The following is a 25,281-nucleotide window of genomic DNA, read 5'->3' as shown; positions in this document are numbered from 1 at the left end:
CCAATTCTTATAAAGCTAATGAAAAAAAACAAGTAGCTGGCGTTAAGTGCAATCCATGTCTACCGGGTTCTTCGTCATTATGTCCATAAAATAGTATGATGGTAGGCTTGGTAGACTTCCGTTCCTTTCATATTGTTTGACTGGTCGAGAGGATATTACGTGACAAACCATGATAGTGATATACACAGACAAAAAGGAATGTTTTGGTAAACAAAACCGCGCGTGTAAAAGGATGTGCGTCATTTCGTTGAACTCTATAATAAGACTAAGCGACCAGAAGTAAAACTAACGTCAGTACAATAGCGTTGTTGTATACTATAAATAAACTTATGATGTTAAGATTTTCCGAAGACTTATACTAAAAAACGTTTAAGGAAAGACTTACAGACTGATGGTATAAATGAATATACGGGTTTAGGACCCAAAGAAAAGTGATGTTTGCTCACCTCCATGACAGTGAATAAATATCTATAAGGTAACGAAACGTGATGAGTAATGCTTGAGCAATGTCAAACAAAAGCACTCAAAACAACATAAGCGTTGAGACTGAATACTCTAAAGCCTTACATCACTTTTGGATTTTAGCAATAAATGGACAGTCTCATCAAAAATAGTCTATATTTATGCAAAAAGCTACAGAAACATGCTCAGTAGTAAACATAAACCTGGTTTAGTAGCACTGGGCAAACGCCCTGCATACATTCTATTTATATAAAAAATAGGTATGTTTATCAAGAATTGTTAGGTACCATCTTGGAACGGTCAGTAAAATGTAAATTTACTGGGAAGTCAATACTTTATTAGCAAACAATTTAAGAGGAACTTTATCTTGGCTTGTCGTAAAAAAACAGAGAATACCGTGTTGCTTTCTGGCTAGGAAATGGATTCGATAGAAATGTTGTAAGCTTCGTCACAATCGAGCGAAAAGGAATTTGTTGAATCAACTAAATACACTGTTGAAAACGTTGTAAATCATCATTTTATAGGATAACTTATTGTTAAACGAGTTTTGCGCTTGTTCATTATTTTAGATGTATATGCAACTACATGTCTGTCTAATTGACAATGGATCTGACATGGAATTGTGCTTGCGTTCCTGGCCAGACTATTGTGTCCTGTGTGTTATTAAGTTTATTTAAACTCCAACACGGGGAAAGCCAATTAAGCAATTGCTCCGACAATATTGTCAGTCATAGAAGTGTTTTAAGACAAACTGCACAGACATAATGTAACCCTGGTTAGAGCTTCCCAGGATATATAACGTGCACAAAGGTATAGCACTGTCACTGGGGATCCCCATTTTACGTCCCTACCGGAAGACGATTAGTATTTGTTTAACTGGTGCGAATGTGAATCGAACATACGACCCCTGGATTGACAGTCAAGTGTGTTACCACTAAACCAGGGATCTACCACTCTAGTGTGACAAAAACACCATTCGGTGTATAAACTTAAACCTAAGTATTGCACGAAATTAACCGATAGGCCAGCCGGTGATATGCCGTTATGCCCACAGTTACTCTCATTGAAGTGTGTTTCTAAAGTACGTCATTGGTGGTAACAAATATGGCAGACTGTCAAATTTATAAACAATCTATAAATTTGCGCAAATTGTGACAAAATCTATGGAATAAAGTGAAAAGTAGTGAACTAAACTTGAATCATGACTATAGCAATACAATATACTATTTTCTTATAAAGCCCTTCAATTTACACATACAGGAATGCACATTGTTTATTAAAAAAGTTGCTTGAATATTTGAAATAGAAATACAAATCACGATGGAAATAACTTATAAACGTCTATTCCGAGTTATATAAAAAAAACGATTCTTTTTACACGAGTTACAGCCACATGGGACCAACTGTCCGAATCAGTGCGGTATATAAATTTACTTATGATTCAAGACTTCATAACCTTGGGTCGAATCAATATTAAACTCTTTGTCTAATTGCTTAACATTTACAATATCACAATATTCTTAACTTCTCTTTCAATCTTTGCATCACTGCACCCACAAAGTAAAGGCGTAAAATGTACAAGACATGCATGCTTGGCTTAAAACGTTTTATGTATTATTTCAATGGGAACATGTCTTGACAAGATGTACAAATCGTGTATTATAATAGTACAATTATTAAATATAAGAGAATATTTCAGGCGAAATAAAATTGTCGTCTATAAAACTATTACCAACTTACAAATGAAATGTTAAACTGCAATACAAGCATCATCCCCCTTTCGGCCACTTATAATTGTCAGATCACTACAGATAACTTTTATTTCAGAATTTATTGTGTGTTTTTATTGTTTTATCCATAAAACATCTGTGTGATGAATTCAGCATATTTTTTTGCCAATAAGACTGCTTGCTTGGTAGAGTCTTTACAAAACACATAAAAAAATCTTTTGACAAATTTAAATTTCCTTTTCCTAATATGATTCAATTTTATTCACTCCAATCATACTTACTCAACGATATAGCTTCCGTATTTTCTCGTTTGTACAATAATAACAAAACCCGTCCACCCCGAACAACACTGAGCGCAAACATTTATAACAAAGCTAGTCGTTAACCATAGGCCTTGAAATAGCCATTCGATTTATCAATATATTTTCTGTAATTTAAATAAAATTTTTGTCGTGATATGTCAAGAATCAACGAAGCCGAAGTATTAAACGTTTCACTCACGCACCTTACCATACAGACGGAGAACATCGTCATCGAACTATGACAAATCGCCTTGAAGCTGCTTGCCGTATTATTGTACCGACTTTGCGTATTTTCACCTTCAGGTGAGCATGAGCATGTTTGGTAAATGCAAATCATGCTCCATTTTCAGACATGTTCCTTGTAATTACGTATTCTCTACTTTGTTTGATAGATGCTTTATCGTTTGCGCATGCCTACTGAAATGCAAAAAAACGACAATACGCATTGTTGGGTGGCAAGAAAACCTATATAATACTAGTTACGAAGCAAGAAAACCTATAAAATACTAGTTACGGAGCAAGAAAACCTATAAAATACTAGTTACGTTGCAAGAAAACCTATATAATACTAGTTACGGAGCAAGAAAACCTATAAAATAGTAGTTACGGAGCAAGAAAACTTATAAAATACTAGTTACGGAGCAAGAAAACCTATATAATACTAGTTACGGAGCAAGAAAACCTATAAAATACTAGTTACGGAGCAAGAAAACCTATATAATACTAGTTACGGTGCAAGAAAACCTAGAAAAATACTAGTTACGGTGCAAGAAAACCTATATAATACTAGACGTGCTAAAATACACCATAAGGCGAAGCAAATACAATACAATAAGATAAAATATGCAAAGAGCGATATTCGCCGTACTATTTCGTAGTTTCGTATGGTCGTATATTTTAATTTAACCTATGCCAACAGATTAATTTGATTTTGTCGTGTGTTCTTTTTATCGCCATGTTAATACAAAATGGAAGAAATCAGCCGTGCAATATTTGAATATTACAAAACTTCAGTGTTACTGTGATTGTAATTGGAACCGACATTTCCAATTATATCGCTGTGAGTTTTAAATGGCCCAACTCTCGTTGAGGAACTTCCGTGGGAACGAATATATCAATTAGATTCACTGATTGCGGATGCAGCTCCTGCCACCATGTCCGGTTGGCTCCCGACCGTAATCAGTGCCAATTAATCAATGCTGACCCGGTTTATATATATTGCGCTCGTGGAGATAGTTTTATAAGCATCCGCCATGCACTTTTCTAGCATGAAATGGACCATTTTGAATGTTGGTCCGAAAACCTGTTTAAGAATTAAAGTGGAAAAAATATTTATATCAAACGTTTCAGAATACTAAATATCAAAATCAGTTCGAGTTCAACCGATCATGGCAAGATTTACCAAACTGTGCCAAGTTAATTGATAAGGTAGGACCTTGTACATTCATGTTAACAAACATCGAATGTATTATGAAAATATTTTACAGATAACGTTGGCTCCATTTTAAACAAGGAAAGAAGACACAAAAAGTATGTCTGTTAAATAAAGGGAAATACGGCATGGCATACTTCAATTAAAAACATGTTGTATTTTCATATTTCAGCCAAACTATGTTAAAGCAACATGAAATGAATTAGTGTCAGACTTGAAAATATTTCTTTCACGAAAATGTAATGTTGTTGTCTTTGTTCTTAAAGTGACGAAACAATTGGACAGAAAACTCGAGAAATCGTGACAGGTCTGACAGGTCTTTTCGCTTCTCAATAATATGGTTTGAAATATTGAACTTTTCATCAATCATCTCAGTTGTTTTCTCATAAGCAATGAATATATCAAAATCAAATGAAATCTTGTTAATCTTGTTAAATGAAATATGCTTTGGTGAGGCACGAAGCAGCTGTTCAGCATCTGGTGATTTCTACTAAATTCTAAGCTGCAAGACAGTGCTGCAATTGAAATATTTAAGATATGATATTTAAGTGCAAACTTATTTATGGATATCATAATTATGTTATTAATTATTTTTCTTAAAGCGGATGTCAGCCCGTATAAATATTTGTGTAAAAGCCATCATTCTTTCAGTAAACAACACATAATGTACGTCTCTTGTTCAAATACTAAAGAAGTATGTTTATACAGCTGCAAACAAGGAAACGAAACTGACAGTGTTATCCCAACACTCGAATACTTTAAAACAAATAACGTTATTTGATTATTTGAGATTGTGAATGGGGTTTCGAGAAGCATTCAAATTATTGTTCCATAAATGTATGGACATGTGTGAGGTTAGGTTTTCAATGCCTGTACCTAAGTGTAACTCCAATAATAAATGAAAACGATAGTTGGTGTTTGTTGTCTAGTTTCTCTAATTATTTCTTGTCTGTAGGCCGTATATTTGGACTGTTTGGAGTTTTTATCTTTTGCAATTTCTGCTTTCAATGTTTAAAAAAGGTTGTGATTTCTGCGTACTGTTTATCTGCTGGGCTTTAAGTAGTTTGTGTTTACACAAACCTATTGCTGTGCTGGTCCAATTATTTTTCATTTTGTTACATTGTCTGTCTTGAATGAAGCCCCTAAGCTACAGATTTAGTGGTTGCCCATTGCATACCTTACTTGATTCTACACGTTTGTCAAGATACAACGTTTTAGACACAAAAAGGATACATTGCCTTGTACCACATGGAATTAATATTCAAAAGAGTCATCGCTTCCAGGTGATTATTTAATAAATGGAATGTATATAGGGTTTGCGCTCCAGTCATTGCCACGTACGGCCTCAAGTGAAGGAAATTAAAAACGACCACTGATATATTATGACAACTGTTGTTTCCAATTATAATCACTGCGCTTTTCATGTGACAATTGTAAAGCTGTCATAACGATGCTTTTTAGTACCGTGAATTATTTATGAAAAATAAGTAATGCTATTTTTGCCAGACGAGTGTATGTAGCTATGTCAACAGCACGTGATAATCACACACTGCTCGAAATTGCTATTATAACTTAGAAACCGAAATCTCAAAATCTGTTTTTATCTTGATAAGATTATAATAAGGACGACAATAAGATACTTTGTTTAATAAGAAACTCAAGGCTACACAACTCTTGGCCGCATGATCCTTTTCGGCTTAAGCAAATGTCCAACAATGCTTTAACCAGCTAGCAAGTTTACGGTACGCCTAAATGTTCGTTACTCTCAAACTGTCTGTAGATTCTGCCATGATAGCAGAAATATCTTTAAGATCAATACCCAGAAGCCCAGAAGCGCTAATTGATTGTATTTACGTCATTCTGACATATTTGGATCGGCAATGGCAGGCTCAACCATTTCATGACATTTAACGACAAAAATTCAGTTGAAGTTTTCTTTCCTTTTATTTTACCAATCTTCTTAAATATGAAGATAATTTAATTTTCGTCCATTTTTTTTATAAAAACGTCTGAATGTACAGACCAAAACAAAATATCATTCCCTTTTTATTTTGTGCAAATAAATTCTGACATTCATATTGTATAGGTCTAATGGGAATATGACGTTAATGCCTAATTTGATATCAAGTTTAGGGCCTATATTCACTAACGTCTTGTGTCTGAGTTTAAGACTCAGAAAAACAAATTCAAAATTATGTTATAAAACTTCTGTGAAAGGAGCAAATATTATAAAACTTTCGTAAAAATGATATATTATAGATATTTTAAACACTTCTTGACCTTAAGTTTCAAACTCAGACTTAAGACGGATTGGACTAATGAATGACCCTGATTCAATTCCATGGTAAACGTCGTTACCAGTATCGGCTATTCTTTAAAGCGAACGTAGTCGATACATCTTCTATAACAATAAATACTCAGCTGCAGAAGATTTAACTTATTTGAAATCGTGATGATCAATTATTCAAAATGTAAATACATGGCTAGCCCAGATCAAGAAATTCTCTCGCGTACCCTCCTGCGTTTATTCATTCACTAAGAACACACAAATGTGATAAATACTTGATCAATGTAGTGTACATACTACTTAGTTTCATATCACACAATTGAAACTTGTTGTGTATGATATTAAAAAAACCAACAACGTGTAAATAAACAGAGATTTTTTTATTATGAATTAAAAAAAAAACACCGTACAGTTCATTAGTTTCAATAGTTTATTAGAGTCTAATCAATACACTTAAGAACAAGATGTTAGATTAGCTGTATAAACAGTATTGCCACTCATTGCATGAGTTATAGGAACTATGGCAATAAAATACGATATATATATATATATATATATATATATACAAATTTAGGACATTCGATATATGTTCAACACACAGTATTGCACATATATATAACGTATATGTCATTTATTTGACAATAACTCGGTGTCTTTATATATTTCAAGATTGAAATCGAATTTAATTTTTACAATCTTTAAAATTAAAATCTCTAAATTTGGGGGAAAAGGGCTATGGTTTAACATTTTTATTGGCATAAGACACAATTCATGGGCGCATTCATACCTTAAATACTTAGGGATAGGGGATATCGGCGAAATAAGTGTCCTTTACCTCTCCAAATGTGGATCCCAGCGCTCTAGGCCCTTGGCCAAACACAAGTCACTTTATAAAGTTATACTGACAGTGATTTTACTCCTGTGCCCTTCACACATTCCCACTGTTCGAATAAAATATCCAATACTTGTATACTTGCCATAAGATAGTCTGTCAGAGCATTCGGAGCTTTGATTTATAATAGAGACCCTTAGGCACAAACAATGGCACAAAAATGGTGGCAGAAGGAAATCTGAAAAAAATAAATGATACATGCATTCTAAGTGTTAAAATACTCACATAAAAAGCTTTTCGTTATACGAAGTGCGCAATCTTTCTCCACAGAGAAGAAATGCTATTTTATCACTCCAAAGAAAATTATTCCAAACGGCAACATATCACAGATTCACATTATATAATGGGATGTTTCTGAGCAACACGAGGAACCGCGTTTTCACGTAGTATAAAGTTAATGGATTGATCCATAAAAAGGTTCTCCTGTCAGAAAGTATAAGATACTGCTATAAGATTTAGAGTCTCTTGAGCGAAATCGATCAAGTTTGTCAATGTACTTTTCCCAGTCATTTAATATTCCCTAATTTATTTGAGTATCTTGAGGGAATTTGTTATTAGGTTGTCAAATGTTACTTTTCCAGACATGTTGTATTCCCAATTTGTTCAGTCATTTTAAGATTCATTATATGTCATGCAGAAACATCAGTTTGTCCGAAAACCGCTTACTGAAGAATGATTTCATAAATGTGACGGACTTTATTCCTTGATCAAATTTCTCATGAGGCCAGCGACATATATCAGCTATAAGTGTAGCTGGCGTGAAGTGTAGACAATGACGCCTCGTAGTCGTTCAAAGGTTCTATGCTTGGTCAATTGTCGCCCCTATCTTTGGTCGAGAAAATGTTACGTAACAAACAATAAATACACAAGCAGAAGGATTTTATTTGTGGTAAACAAAACCGACTATGTAAAGGAACGTGCGTCATTTTATTGTACGCTATTCTTAAACTAAAAATAGAGCTGACGTCAATATCATTATTCAAGCGTTGCTGCTCGTTATAAATAAAGTTATTTCGTTAAGACCTTTTCGAGGGTTAATGCTAAAAGCATTTAATATTAGCTTTACATTCTAATAATATCGGTGTATATTCTGTTTGAGGGACCACAAACAAGTGATATTCTCTCTCCTTTCTCTCAGTGAACATCATTATATGGTAATAGACGACAAAATGGACATTGACAATACAGACAGACCACTAACAATACAGACAGACCACTGACAATACAGACAGACCACTGACAATACAGACAGACCACTGACAATACAGAAATCGACAAACTTGACATCGGCAATACGGATATCGACAATACGGACTATCGACACAACCACATCAATAATACGGATCATCAACAATATGACATCGACAACACGGACCATCGATAATACGGACATCAATGCGTACAATTTGCAATAAGACCCTAGCAGCACTACGCACTTGTTTAAGACGATGAGTAAAACGTGTCTCAAATCTAGTTTAAACAAACGATACACTAATAACTCGCGATGGTTACTTTCGTCCCACCTTAAAGTCAGCTTTGTCAGACCGTATGGTGTCCCTTATTCAAAACACGTCGGTGGATTATTAATCATCACAAAGTCCTGATACACCGTTTCGTGTTGTAAAACGTCAGGAAGACAGAGAAAAACGAATCTAGACTGGTATCCTTCGATTTTTTTTTATTTCAACTTTAAATGCATCGTCTAATAAAAAAATGTCAAGTTAATAATTTATTTGCTAAAACATAACATTACTTTTCATATCGTACGCACAAAAAACAGGATGATAGGAATTAAGATGGTTTATTTAAAATAAATCATAGCCATAGAGGCAGTCTATAAACAGGTATAATATAAAACAATTCTGGTGGGGGGGGGGGGGTAAAACCTGTTATATACCTTTTTCCTAATTTTGAAGCTTCAAATAATTGAATCATCACTTGAGTATCAATAAATGAATTTAATTTATACATTATAGATGATAATCAATTCCGTTATAAATGCCTTTCTTTACGGGAATTATCATTGTTGTTGCATACGATAATTGCTAGAATATTAGGAACAAAAATATATATATGACTGTTATAATAACTAATAATAGTCTAGACTGTGTAACAGAATCCAAGCGAATGCGCGTTGACGTGCTTTCGGCCTGCTATGTTTTGGGAGAATAGTCATGTAATTCCGAATGAAACGGAAATTATGTGAGAATTTCTCAGTTTATCTCAGTATTTCCAGCCCAGAGACCTGAGCATGTTCCAAATGTATATTTATAAACCATTGATATTAATCTGTTCATTTTGTCCACAAGAGGTTGAGGGCATTATTCAGATACATCAATGCATATAGGGAATACATGATACGTGGTTGATTAAATCCAGAGGAATTTTGCGCAAAACTCCTTTCATTGGAGAAACAGACTTTTAACATCAACTTTATTTACATGTAAATGCATTTTGTTTGATGCATTTGAATTAGCGGACAAAGTGAACTAAAAACGACTCATTGTTGAATTGTAAACAAGAATTTACTCAAAATGTGTTTAAATGCTTTAAACTTTCCATTGATACTTTTTTTGTAACGATTGGAACAATATCATGGGACTAATTTTATCAAACGCCTTACAAAAGTCGACATTTAAACAATAAAACCTTTCCTTTTATTTATACATATATTCATATTTTTTTAACAGGATTGTCTTGGACACAGCATACATTATCAATGGCTGAATAACCAGAACGATAGTGATTCATCTATTTTGTTATTAATTTCGGCCCATTCATATAAACATTTATTTATGATACCTGAAAATATCTTATACATAGTAAGATATGGTAAGTGAGATACCACGGTATTTTCCAAGTACATGTTTAGGTCTCGATTTATGTCTAGGCCATATTATACTTTGACCCAATGAAATTGGGAAATCCCCTGATTTAAATATTCTTTTGAACATACCCATTAAGTAAGGTGCAATTCTATCGATATTACTTTCAGATGGAATTCCGTTTACTTCGTATCTTTTCCCTTTAACTAACTTGCGGGTCGCGTGTTCAATCAGAGTGTGTAAAAGGCACTTTTATTGTATTGGAATCAGTATCATTAATATGCATCGTTGACATCTGCCAACCTACCATTTATAAATATTTACGTCAAAGATACGGCACAGGTTCAGTAAAGATGTGCCAAAGTTATTACCTCGCACAATATTTAATTTTCTTCGGACCATATCGAAAGGACTGCCTTCGTAATCTATTTCCCCAAAAATATAATTCAAATTATCTAAAGGTATAAAGTCTTGATAATATTTTGTTCTTGAATTTAAATCTCCGCAGAAAAATATAAATGCATTTGAATATTTAAACATAAGTTATTCCTAATTTGAAAACAAATTCCATGTTTAACTCTCCTACAATTATTATTATAGATATGTGACCCCGCAAGGGAAAAAATCTGTAATAGATAATAATATAACATAATTATTATAACGTCTCATAATACGTGAAATAATATTCAGTTTCTTTTTATGAAAACAACAACACTTAACTCCACTATTTCATGTATTACTCTGATTAAATAGTCGTACACTATCATAACAAATGTATGCTTGCAGAAAATCTTTATCCCGTGTTTCACACATATTGGTAATATCAAATGCATTGAGGAAGAAATTAAATTCAATATAGTCAACAGGTTTACCCAAGCCAGCAATATTCCAACTAACAATGCCTAAATTACTAACCCCCAATAGTATCGTGAGCCTTAAACTAATATATGGAGTTGCTTGGTTGAATATAGAAACAAAAAACATAAAAGTGACTTTTGACAAAATGAAAGCACCTTTAGTTAATTGAATCAAACTTAATTAATTCAAATCAAATCCACATAACGAGAAAGCCTCCGTATATTCTTGTTTGAACAATAATAGAAAAACAAAACGGCTGTCCCATTTAGAAATTACTGCTTGTAAGCGTGAAGTTTTCAACTAAAATATCTTCGTCCATCCTTTACTGCGTTTTACAATTAAAACTCACACAATTAATTTCAGATTTTAATTTTTGATCATGACTACATGATTAACTCAAATCTATGACCCAAAGCAAACACTGAGCGCACACTTGTATCAAAAAGCACGTCGGGGCGTTTAAATTCTACAATGTCTGCTTGATTTGAGAATATTGTCGATGCACACCAAGTATGTTTACAGCAGTTTAAAAGTAACGAATGAAGTCACGACCATTTAGAAACACCATTAACTTGCTATGATGGCATTTGTTACAGACACGGATATGTTTGCGTTCTGTTCAAAATATCTACCAACATACTAACGAAAGTCTGTATGCCGTTTCCTTGAAATTTGATGGTATAAGTCATGGTATATTGGCACCTCAACATTGTTGCAATATTGCAATGTGAATATACCTTGCTGGAATTGATGATCCTGCAAGTTTAGCTTAATGTTCATGCAAAAAATAGCAATAAGTGCATGCACTCATTTGCAGATCAATTTGAGTATATTTCAAATTTTTGCCTGATAATATCGATAGAACGCCTGCTCGCTAACAAGTTCTGTAGATAAAGGTTTTGGTTATTTGTCTCTGAAATTTGAAATACCAAGAAGTCGACAGAGTTCTAGAAAACGTTAATTGGGGGACTTTATTGTTATTCGTAATTTTACAAGAACAACTTTCCTTAACATATAAATAAACAGAGCCATTACCAGTTTTAGTCGATCACGGACCATCCGAAAACAATATTTAAATAAATCCACTGCACATTAAAAAAGGTCATCAAATTTGTACTTTCTTTTTTTCTCCACAAATCCATTTATCTTTAAAAGGATATTCATTAAACACCGATTAAGTTTACGCAAACTAATACGTTTTTTGTGCAAACATATTATGTATTTTAAAAGTGCAAAACGCCTATATATGGTGGCTTCTTCTTTCTGTCATTTTTGCCGTTAAATACCGCCATTCCCCATGCGACTGGGCATTTTTTTTGCAACGCGACTTGGCGTATTTTTGCCTTCAGTTGGGCATGCGCAAATTTCTATAAATACAAATCATGCTGCATTTTCAGACATGCTTCCTTGCAATGGCATTTTCTTTACTTTGTGTTAATTTTTTGCTCAAAATTTTGCTGAATCGTTTGTGCCTGCCTACCGGAAAGCGAAAAAGCGACAAAAGTTGCATATTTTTGTATTTTCGAATTTCAGCCCCACCAACTTGCAAATTTCATAGTGTCGTTGCCCGTACTATCGCCACGAAAATTGAAAAGGGCAGAACTCAGCCCCGATATATATAAATGTTGCAGAACTGTAGTTTTATTGTTAATATAATTTGAGCCAACATATCCCATTATATAGCTGTTAGTTTTAAATTTCGCCACTTCCGTCGAGGAGCTTCCGTGGAAATGAGTAGATCAATTTGATTCGCTGATTGCGGATGCAGCTCCCGTCCCTACGTCCGGTTTGCTCCAGAACGCCATCAGTGCCAATCAATACTGACCCGGTTGAAATATAGATGCGCTAGTGGAGTTATCTGTATAAACATCGGTCATGTTTGTTTCCAGCTTGAAAATGACCAATTTGAATACTCCTCTAAACAACTGTTTACGAATCCAACTGCATTTTTTTGCATATTAAACTTTTCAGAATATTGTTTTAGCGAGCGAGCTGTGTTAGAGTTCAGCGGATCATGACAACATTTACCGAACTGCGCAATGTATATTGATAAGGCGATACCTATTATATTCATGTTAACGAAAAACGCATTAATAATGAAAAGAAGATTCACATATAACGTGGGCTCCATTGTCAAAAAGTGAAGAAAGAAAAACAGAAATTACGAGTGTCTGTGAAATAAAGGAATATAGTACATGGCATACTTCAAATGAAATTTGTTTTGCCGGCGAAATGCCGTATTTTCGTGTTTCAATCAAACTATGTTAAAGCCACATTAAATGAACTATTGTCAGACTTGAGTAGATATTCTCAGAAAAAAGTAATGATGTTATCTTTATTCTTAAAGTGACGAAACGATTGGACAGAAAAGTGGAAAAAAACGTGACAGGTCCTTTCGTCTTTCAATAATACGGTTGGAAACGTTGCACTTTTCATTAATCAGCTCTGTTCTGAATTCATAAGCAAGGAATATATCAAATGGAGATCTTGTTAAAGAAATATGCCTTTGTCTGGCGCCTAAGCAGCAGTTCAGTATACAGTGATTTCTTCAGAACGTTGGACTGCCAGACCGCACAGAAACTGAAATACTTAAAATATAAGATTTAAAAAATAGAAATAATATGCCGTTAATTAACGACCAAAGTATTTCTGAAAACGAATGTCACCACTAATAAAGATTTGTGTACAAGTAATCTCACTTTCAGGAAATAACGTATTATGTTTGTCTTTTCTTCAAATACTGAAGACGAAGTATGTTTATACAGCTGCAAGCAAGGAAAAGAAAATGACAATGCAATCCCAACAATCGAATACTTTAAACTTAATAACGTAATTGGAGATTGTTACTGGGGTTTCAAGAAGCATTCCAATGTTTGTCCCATAAACGATTGGACATGTGTGGGTTTAGGCACTCAGTTTTCACTGCCCGTACGAAAGTGGTAACTCCTATATATATTGAGAACAATATTTTGTGTTTGTTGTCTTGTACTATTGAGTGTCTCTCGTTAAGGCCTTATGTTTGAGCTGCTTTGTATTTTTCTCTTTTGCAGTTCTTGCTTTCAATATTCAAAAAATGTGTTATGATTTCCGAATACTAGTTATCTGTTGGGCATTGAGAGGTTTGAGTTTTTAACATAAACTCATAGCTGTGCCGATCATTTTATATTTCTGTTTGTTACATTGTCTGTCCTAAAGCCCCGAAGCTACATATACAATCATTTGTTGTTCACTACATGCCCTAAGTGATTCCCCACCTGTTTCAGGTACAGCTTTAAAATACAGATAAAGTATAAATTGCTTTTTATGATAATAAGTTGATATTCAAAGATATTTGTTTCATGGCGGTGAACTTATTCAATACTAACATGAGCCCATCGCTACCAGGCCATTATTGAAAAATTGGAATTGATGTGATAATCACTCTCTACTCGAAATTGCTATTTTATCTAAGTAACCGAAATCTCATTATCATCATTGTTTCTTTCTTGATGAGATTATAATCAAGGATAAAAAATATACTTTGTAAAATAAAATATTGCAGTGCATACAACTATTGGCTGCATTATCCATTTTGGCTAAAACAAATTATGGCCAACAAAGCTTCAACCAGCTAGCACGTCTAGGATACGCATAAAAGTTTATTAGTCTCAGACCGTCTGTAGTATATTTTATCTGCCATAAGCAATGTTAGCAGAAATGTATTTCAGATCAATGCCCAGAATCGTCAAATTGATTGAATTTACTTGATGCTGGCATGTATGGATTGGCAATGGAGTGCTTCGGCTAAACCCCCCCCCCCCCAGTAAATTTACATTTTACTGACCGTTCCAAGGCGGTACCTAACAATCCTTGTTAAACATACCTAGTTTTTTTATTAACCAGGTTTTCACATATTAGAATGACGAACGGTTAGGGTTGGCATATCTTGACCCAACTTGTTATAAAGGAAGAGTCTTTGGAGACCTGTCATGGGATTGTGTTTGGGGTCCCAAGGATCAAGGTCAAGGACACTGTTACTTTAATAGAAAACCCCCCAGTTGAAACCGAATAACTTTAGTCAGGGTCCACATTTCTTGACCAAACTTAGTCTTTTGGAAGAGTTTATGGATACCTTTCATGGGATTGCGTTATGGGTCCATAGAGTCAAGGCCACGATCATTTATTATAAATCGAAAAACGGTTGAAACTGAATAACTTTAGTTAGAGTTGACATATCTTGACCCAACTTGGTATAAAGGAAGAGTTTATGGATATCTTTCATGTGATTGCGTTTGGGGTCCCTATGGTCAAGGTCATTGTTACAAAAAATAGAAAAACAGACACAGGCTGAAGTTCTTCTGTCAATCATTGAAAACCTGGTTTCGTCGCATTGCGGCGTTTCTTGTATATAATATGTATGCACTGTGCTGTTTGTGGAGTTTTGTGCTGTTCTTCCATGTTTCTTGTTTGTGTTTTGTGTTCTATGTCTTTGGTGTTTACCCAGTGCCATTAAACCGGGTTTATGTTTAAACTTTTTGCTACCGAGCTTGTTTCTGTAGTTTTTCACATAAGTATTGATAAACCCCGGCATGCATCGCTCCATACTGTATTTATCTTTATTAATGTAAAATATATGTAATTCATACTTACCTTTGTCTATTCATGGAAAGATATTTTGAAGTTTTCAAACCTTGGCATTTTAGGCCAGTGCTTAGCGCCATCCTGATATTACAGACGGGCTAGCCCTGTGTCCATCATGCCAAGATCATTAATAGTCACTAAGTGTTGTTAGTAATATTATCCTGGATAAAGTCCATTTTTTCAAGCATTGTTCATGCAATTTATTTAATAAGTACCAAGTTATTCAGTAAATTATTGATGTACAGGTTTAACATTATTTGCATAACATGTACTGATCTCAAACCTGTTGTTTTATGGCACTAACACAGCAAAACGTAATAGCTCTTGTCGGGAATTTCACAAAGTTCACATATTTTCTTTGTAATTCAGCGTGTACACCGCCATTTTACCTTTGAATCTTGGGTAATCCTGAGATAGTTTTTGACCTTTCAAGATTTTAAAACTTGACAAGTTATTCTTACTTGAGCGTTTGAATCATGTCGTTCCACAAGGTGATAATGTCTCTTAGTTAATAATCCATTATTCACATGAAATGCACTGATAATTTATTGTTGTAATCCAGTGTGATGCTTTAAATCCTTTTTCGGAAACTTCACGGTCATTTGACAGTTCGTCCGCCATCTTGAATATTTTACAATGGCTGTCAGCCAATCGGGTCATTTGACCCGATTCTGGGTCATTTTCGGTCGGGTCAATTTGGGTCAGGTCATTTTTGACCGAGATTTTCGGGTCATTTAACCATAGGAGTATATAAGGCCGTGAATTTTCAGTCTCAGGACAGTCGAATTTGGATCATTGAACAAGCTGCCTGCATATTATTCTTAAAAGGTTAAAATCAACCTGAATATTTAAATAGACAATAAATAAGTAAATATAAACTACTTACAAGTAATAAAATAACAGGCATTGATTTTATATTGAGTTTGTAAACAACTTTATACTGATAATAATATTTTACTGTCTTACTACGACGTGCTGTGCCAACGTTCATATAAGCCAACGCGTTTTTGCTGTGTACGGTGCCGCTGATTACTACCGTATATTATATCTGATGTTTGATGTCTTGATGCATATATTTATTTGCTCCAAAAATAAAACGTAAAACGTTCATTGCGTCGTCATTTTGGCTAGGTCGTAACAATTATTGCTTCAAATACTTGGTCACCCTAAAAGGGACAGTTGATAGCGTTGACGGACCACGGGGCTATGTCGTAACAGTATTAACCGTTTCATGACATTTTACGATACAAATTCGGTTGAAAAACAACTAATGGTACACTATGCACGACGTTACTAGTATCGGCTGTTCTTTAAAACAAACGTAGTCGATACCTTTTCTATAACAATAAATACTCAGCTGCAGAAGCTTGTTATAAATATAAACCGCGATGTTCAATTATTTAAAATATAAATATAAGGCTATCGCACTTCAAGGAATTCGCTCGCGTACCCTCCTGCGTTTATACAACATGAACACACGAAAACATTTGATAAAAACTTAATAAATTGTTGCACATTTAAAAAAAAGAAATACGTAGTTCCAAGTTACACAATTGACCTGATATGTATAATGTTATAAAAAATATAAGGAAACAAACAGAGATACTTTTATTTCGGAATTCAAAAAAGGTATCTTGTATTGAATCTAAAAAGTCTAAAAATCTGTTTGGTTTGAATTGTTTGATATAAGACGTAATTCATTGACAAGGGACATTTTTCTCTATTTTTAGCATAAAACAGTTTTTATATTGACGCAATGCAAATAGCGAAAACAAAAGAAAACAAACAGAAACTATCATCTTTTTCGAGTTTACTAAAAGAACATAGTTATAGGTTGATTCTATCATTCAGAACCAGTTTGTTCTAATATAAGCCGAAGATATATTGATAGCCAATGATTATATATTTTGGAAATCGTCGTCTTGCCTTTTAAGTTATCTGTCTTGTCATCCTCCACAATAAAATAACATTTTCTCAGTTACGACAGCTATAACAGTCATTCAGTCTGTTTATTCTTTAACTTTGCTGTGCACTTTTTAACTTTGATCAATCCTTGTTTTATACTTGTCTTAAATCGTCTGTTTTACAGATTGTTACAATGGATTGCTATATTAGGTCTTTCAAAACAATGACCAACAATAAATGAATTTTTGAATTGGTTGACAGAGTAAAATATCATTTTAATTCCACTGATAAATCTCAATTAACTAACAGAAAGCACACACTATAACGGCATAGCTATCATGCCGGTTTTACAGATGACCGAACGTATGCCCTTCTAACAATTCCAAATTGAAATAGCTACCGGGTCACTTTTGATTAATTGGGATTGGTGGAGGTCCCGAGCTTTCCGGACGTTGAGAAAGCGGCAGCATTCGCAGTCAGCACATGTAATTAATCCCGTCGTGACGCTCACGTAAACATTAATGAACACATACCACATGTCGTTTTTCAATAACAATAACAGTATGTAACATGTGAATTGCAAAGCAGTCAAAACAATGGTTAACAGTACTGAAAAATGAGTAGTTCATGTGCTATGGAAATATACGACAAATGGCATAGTTCATAATTGAGCTATTACATGAATGGTACGTGAATAAAGAAGGTACAGAGTGGTACCCTTCTCAAGCGTCGCACTCGATCGCGAGTTGTAGGGGCCACGACCGTTGCCTGGGTCTTAGCACTCCCTGGCACCATCTGTGCCACGCGAAATTACATGTGTTTAGCAACATTATGGTAAAGAATCGGTTAAGAGATTGTTTTAAATGAAATCCGCGCTTTTGTGACTCTGAGGCACAAACAATGGTGTTAATTTTAAAAGGCAGAAGAAATATGCAACGTTTCGTTCTGAAATAAAATAAATGATATAAAGTGCAGTCCTTTCGACAGAGAAGAAAGGTTACTCATCACTTCATCAATCCAAAGGAAATAATTCTAAATGGCAACACATCACATCACATCATAAAATGAAGTGTTTCTAGGCAACACGAGGGGTCGCGTTTTGAAGTATGACAAAGTTAATGGATTGCCCCGTAAACAGATCCTCCTGTCCGAAGGTTTAGTACTACTATTAGATTATGAGTCTTGAGGGAAAACGTTTAAGTTTGTCAATGATTCTAAGTTTGTCAACGTCACTTTGCCAGACGTTTTATATTCCCAATAGGTTCAATCATTTTAAGATTTATTATAAGTTCTACAGAAACATCATTTTGTCTGAAGACCACATACTGAAGAATCATTTTAGTAAATGTATCGGACTTTATTCCTTTGTCAGAGGTTCTCAAGAGGGCAATGCAAAAATATCAACAATTAGCTGGCGTGAAGTGCAGTCAATGTCGACCATACTTCGTCCACAGGTCAATTCGGTATTAGTATATCCTTGGTAATTTTCTTTGGTAGAAAGATTTTAACGTGTCATTTCTATATACACTATACTTAAACTAAGCTTCTTGAAGAAGAAAAAATGTCGGTAGTGTAGCGTTGTTTTGCGTTATAAATACAGTTACGATGTAATATTAATTGGAAGATTAATTTAATACTAAAAATATTTAATGAAATACTTACAAACCGATGATATCGGTGTATTTACTATTTTAGGGACCACAAACAAGTTATAATTGATCTCATTAATCTCAATGAACATCACTTTCTATTATAATAAAGGGATATCAGTTCATCAGAAAGCAATAAATGTACATTATTTATCGATTATACCGCTGTTGCTGGTTATAGGGGGTGGTGGGTATTGAAGATTGCTTCAAACGAACATAATCATTCAAACCCAGACTGCAATTGTTATTGTTTGGATGCATCTTGTGCTGCCGATTGTACTTAGTTAGCAAAACGCTAATGGCCCTGCCAGGACAGGGTCCTTACAATTGACATGGGGCTCGGTTGGAAATATTTGGAGTGTACACCACAGTATAATCCCTTTCGATTGTTGTCCAATCGTTTGTCAAATATATCACGCGATCTAAAATTGTATACAGACGTCGATATAAACGGACCATCGACAATACGGACCATCGACGAATCGGAACATCGACAGTACGGAACATCGACAATACGGAACATCGACAATACGGACATCGACAATACGGAACATCGACAATAAGGACCATAGAAAATACGACCATCGACAATACGGACCATCAATATCACGGACATCGACAAAACATACATAAACAATACAAACCATCGACGAAACGCCATCGGCAATACAGACAACATCGACTATACGGTCAGCATTGACAATGCGGACATTGACAATACGAATCATCGACAATTCAAAGCATCGACAACCCCGACACTCGACAACACCGACGATCGACACTACGGATTTGGGTATTACGGACCATCGACAATACTGACCGTCGACATGCGATGGTTGACTTTGTTCCAACTTTAAGTCTTTTGTGACTGTTTTGGTGTCCCTAATTCGATCCAAAATACGTCGCTGTGTTAGTGATCCTTACAAAGTCATGATACATTGTTACATTCGAGAAAACGCCATGAAAATAGAGAAAACCTAATGTAAAATGATACCCTTTGCTTTTAACCCATAATGCGCCAACATACCTCAGTAATTGTTAAATCGAAAGAAATAGAAATAGATATCAGGCGTTAGGGATCAACCTACACATTTATATCTCAGTAATCAATTATTAGCTTCTTCAACTCAACGTCGTGAATATTTTTACAAAACTCAATGAGTGTCATCTATTTTCTTTCTAGCCAAAGGTGTTGCAATTTAGAACCTTCTGAGAAATATTGTCCCCTTTACCAATATTTTAAGGAAAGAACAATTACGGTCTAGGCAGAATTGCGGCTAAAACTATACAATCAAAATGCAATAATTGCTTTATAAATTGATGAGTATAGTATATTGAACAAGAACATTCTATTAAGCAATAGTCGTAATGTTGATATTGCCAATCCTTAGTGATGAAAGTTCTCCTGCTTTTTTAATCAACACTTCATGATCTTTTAAATAAACTCAAACAAAGAAGGAACCTAGGCCATGGGCTGAAATATTTCTATTCAGGAAAAAGAGATTGTCTCAGTTTAATTTTACTAAGATTGACAATTTGCCTGCGGCGTAATGCAGAAGCGATTTACGAGAAATTACAAACAATTCTGACGAACATAATTAAGAGAGCAGGCCAGTCACTGCTATCGCGTTTTATTTATTGACTTTAAAGCGCAATACGTTTTTTGGTTATGACATTGGTCACTTACGGCATTTCGACAATGTCGTACACTCATATTTTTATTAATAAACATATATTTTATCGTATATATATATTTATTTTTTAAAATTGTTTTATACACTTTTTTCATCTTACAATAGAAATCACAAGCGATGGATAAGATTTTGGTCATTCCCAGCTGCTGAGATGTTTCTTTTTGTTGAATTATCGAATACTGGTATAAGTTTCTTAATTAGTGAAGATGGTTGTATGGACTATATAACGAAGCGACACAATCACTGAAATACCTTCATACTATTCGCTGTTTATGTAAGCTTTACGTGCCATATTAGATTATAAATCATGATATCATATCCAAATTTATTTTAAACTGAAGAAAACCGCAGCAAAACATTTTATTGATTGGTCAATATTTATCCAGTAATTACTGCTAATCACTTTATTGTGCCTAAAGATAATCGTTACAATTATTCATTTTTCATGCAATAGGCGGCTGATGTTTCCCTAAACTGAGAATTTAAATTGCTGCTTGAACAGTGTTAACAAATGGCAATCAAAACTACAGAAGGGTGAAACTTATACGCCATTGTTTCACTTTTTAATTTGAGCGTTAAATGCATCATCTCATCAAAATAAGTCAGGTCAATAATTTATTGCCAATTACATAAAGAACATTACCATCCATATCGTAAAAACAAACAAACAGGGTGGTGAAATAAAGATTGTATATTTGCAATAGATTAATAAAATAATATCAAATATTGTTCGCCAAAAGTCGCAGTCTATGAACAAGCATCACATAAACGGTTCTAGTGGGGAAATACCTCTGTAAGATTACATTTTTAGGTAAAGGACAAGAATGCATTTGGTCAAACTAAAAGGGAATTCACAGTTTACACATATATGTTTAAACAATTTACACATCATAGGAGTTAAACTAACTTGACCTTCAATAATCATTTCCGTAGTTGTTATAATATACGTTTTTTAATGGTTGGAGGCTTGCAATAGCTTTAGTATTTCAATGATATTGTTACGCGCTCGCTGTTCATGGGCAATTTTCCCCTCGACAACCGAAACCTGTTGTATGTACAAAGAGGCCCTCTGGTTACTCATGATTTCCCTTAGCAAATGGTCTAAGAAATAGCAAAACCCGGTATTGTGGGCTCATTTGTAGCGCTACGAAACACTTACCTGTTCATCCACTTTAATATCTCGGTAGAATGTATTCTCATGAATGATATAGATTGGGCCATTTAAGCTCAAGACTTGGCAGTTGTAAATAGCTCAAAAACACTTTCTTACCCTTTAAATTTTTATTGCGTTTTACTTAAAATCGTATGTGTCTCCATAAAATATTATAAACATCATGTAGCACTGATTAAAATATCGCATATTAATTCCTAATTATTTTAAATCTCGTTTCAATAGCCCCAGAAGAAAGTATTGGCTGCTGCAGATATTCAGAGATCAGTGAATCATCAGGGGTACTTTCTCGTGGCTTCTAATAAAAATGGTGCAGGGAACTGCTTTCAGCCCAAGAAAAAGGACGCAAAAAAGAGTGATTTATATTATGTCACAATCGAGCAAAAATAGTTTGTCTAAACAAAATATGCTGTTGAAAACGCTGTTGGCATCATTTAATAGGATAATATGTTGTAAAACGAGTTTAAATGTATTTGACATGAAGCTTGTGCTCGTTTTCGCGATCCTGGCCCGACTGGTGTGTCCAAAAAACCAGTTTGCTTATATACTAATACCTAAGTAGGACACGAGGCTGACTAATCGCCATCCGGTTGCAGGTCGTTATGAACATTTACTCTCCGGTATGGTTTTCCTAAAGCAGGTCATTGGCGGAAACAAATTCGGTGGACTAGCAAATCTATAAACAACCTTTGAATGTGCGCTAAATTTATTGAATAAGTGAAAGTAAATGAACAAAACTTGAATGATCTGATACATCATACACAATATACAATTCATTTTACACATACAGGAATAATCAGCGTATATGCAAATATAGTTGCTAGAATATTTGAAACAGGAATTCAAACGACGGTGGTAATAAATAATGGAACTTCAGACCGTATAACAAAAAAACGATTATTTTTACACCAGTTACAGCCACCTGGGAACAACTGTCAAATCAGTGCGGTAAGTAAATCAGTAGTATTTTTGGCTATATTCAAGACCTTATAACCTTGGGTCTTATCAACATTTAACTCTTTGTCTAATTGCTTAACATTTACAATATCAATCATTCTCTTAAACTACTATTTTACTTTTTAATCACAAAACAACGAGCGGTCAAAAATACAAAAATGGCTGATAACGTTTTATGTACTCTTTCAATGGAAACATGTCTTGAAAAGCGTGTATTATTAAAAATATCAGCTGAAATTAAAATGCATGAAGTCTATTACACTGTTAGCAACTTAAAACTAAAATGTTCATATTGCCGTTGCGAACAAAATGGCGGAATTCAGCCACCATAAATATATATTTTCACACAATCTAATATTGAATGTCACACAACGGCAATGTTACTGTGATTATAATGTAGCCAACATATCCAATTATATCGCTGTAAGTTTTAAATGCCCCCACTCCCGCTTCCATGGAAACGAGTGGATTAATCAGATGCGCTGATTGCGGATGCAGCTCCTGTCACCACGTCTGGTTCGCACGAGACCGCCATCAGTGCCAAATTATCAATACTAAAATATAAATGTGCTGGTAGTGATATCTCTATTAATATCGGTCAGGTTTGTAACTAGTATGAAATTGACAACTTAACTAGTTCTCTAAACAACTGATAACGAATCAAACTGCGAATGTATAAAAATGAAAAAAAATGTACCTATCTGTTATAATAAATAAAAAATAAAAATAGCAAGGAACGAATCTATTTATAACAATCGTTTTAAAATACTGCTTAACTTATCGAGTTGATTTCGAGTTCAGTGTATTAACATATATTTGAATGCATTACAAGGTAAGAGTGGTCTTGTGTAATAGGTGCCCGCCACTCACCCAAGATGTTTTGAATTCGATTTACACAAGGGGAAATTTCTCGTGGCCTCTGAAAACGGACACGAGTAATGGTTTTACTTGACAACGGACTCAAAATTGATTCTATAAGCTATCAACTTTCGTCGCAATCAAGCAAAAAAGCAGTATAAACTAAGTTAAAACATTAACGCACTGCATAATGTGTATTCATTACGTAAAACCTGTTATATTCATGTAAAACAACATACATCTACGTTGGAACCATGTCAGGGGGGAGAATCGAGCTTAACCTTAGCATTCAAACAAGATGGCGGCGCCCATGTAAAAGGTGAGTTTTTCGGCGATTTAAAATTTTGGAAGCCAGTTTAGACACTGGCATATTGTGAAAAACCTGCTAGAGAAAATTCCTCACCCATTGATACTTGGATCTCCATGAAACATGCTGTAGTTTTGTCAAACATTCGGACATCGGCATCGACTCGAGAGGAAAACAAACTAAAAGGCACGGCTAAGGTTAAGATCCCTCGATAATATTGGCCTGTTTTGACGATTAGCAACACTATTCATGATTGTTGTGTCAAGTTGGTGCAATATAAATGTGTATTGATCAAAAGTTATCCGTCTAGAAACCCGTAATGACGTATTTACTTCAAAATTAGTATTTATGCACAATGCTAAGGAACAGTGCACGCAAATAAGTGGCTAAGGTTAGGTGCCATTTATTGAGAGAGGCGTTCATTACCTACGGTAATTTTGTTTCCTGTTTGTATCTGTTCTTTCTGAGAGATTAAAGGTTTCCGTAACACTGTGCGACATCATCATTATCCAGATGAGGTATTTTGAAACTGCCAAATCTGATTTCGCTGTGTTTTCATCTAGATACAGTTGAGAAAAAAACTACAGTGACGCGATGTTGTGAATGAAAATCGTCTATTTTGTAGTTTTTGGTGTACCTGTTTAAATTCGAGGATGCATTAAAACAAGTAATAAAGAAATATTCACATTCATATTTAATCAATCGTTACCAGAAGCGAAACTGATCGCACTTAATAAGTACTTAAATTGTCAACGGTAGATCGATATGGTGACGATAGTTTGAGACATATAAATTTGGCCGTAAAACGTCGCCCCGTACCTCATTCTCAGTGTTGTTATATATTCTGGTCCGTCGAGATCATGAATTTCAACACTTATAGTTTTGAAAATTAAATACCGTCAGTATATATAGTCAGTGCTAGAGGGGCATTAAGTGAAGGGGTTAATTTTCCAAAATGTAAAATCTATAATGAACAGAGGTGACAAATTTATATGTCTCAAACTATCGTCACCATATCGATCTACCGTTGACAATTTAAGTACTTATTAAGTGCGATCAGTTTCGCTTCTGGTAACGATTGATTAAATATGAATGTGAATATTTCTTTATTACTTGTTTTAATGCACCCTCAAATTTAAACAGGTACATCAAAAACTACAAAATAGACGATTTTCATCCACAACATCGCGTCACTGTAGTTTTTTCTCAACTGTATCTAGATGAAAACACAGCGAAATCAGATTTGGCAGTTTCAAAATACCTCATCTGGATAATGATGATGTCGCACAGTGTTACGGAAACCTTTAATCTCTCAGAAAGAACAGATACAAA

The sequence above is a fragment of the Mya arenaria genome, chromosome 12 (assembly GCF_026914265.1).
Source record: "Mya arenaria isolate MELC-2E11 chromosome 12, ASM2691426v1".
Taxonomy (NCBI): Eukaryota; Metazoa; Mollusca; class Bivalvia; order Myida; family Myidae; genus Mya; species Mya arenaria.
This window is presented reverse-complemented; position numbering follows the sequence as displayed.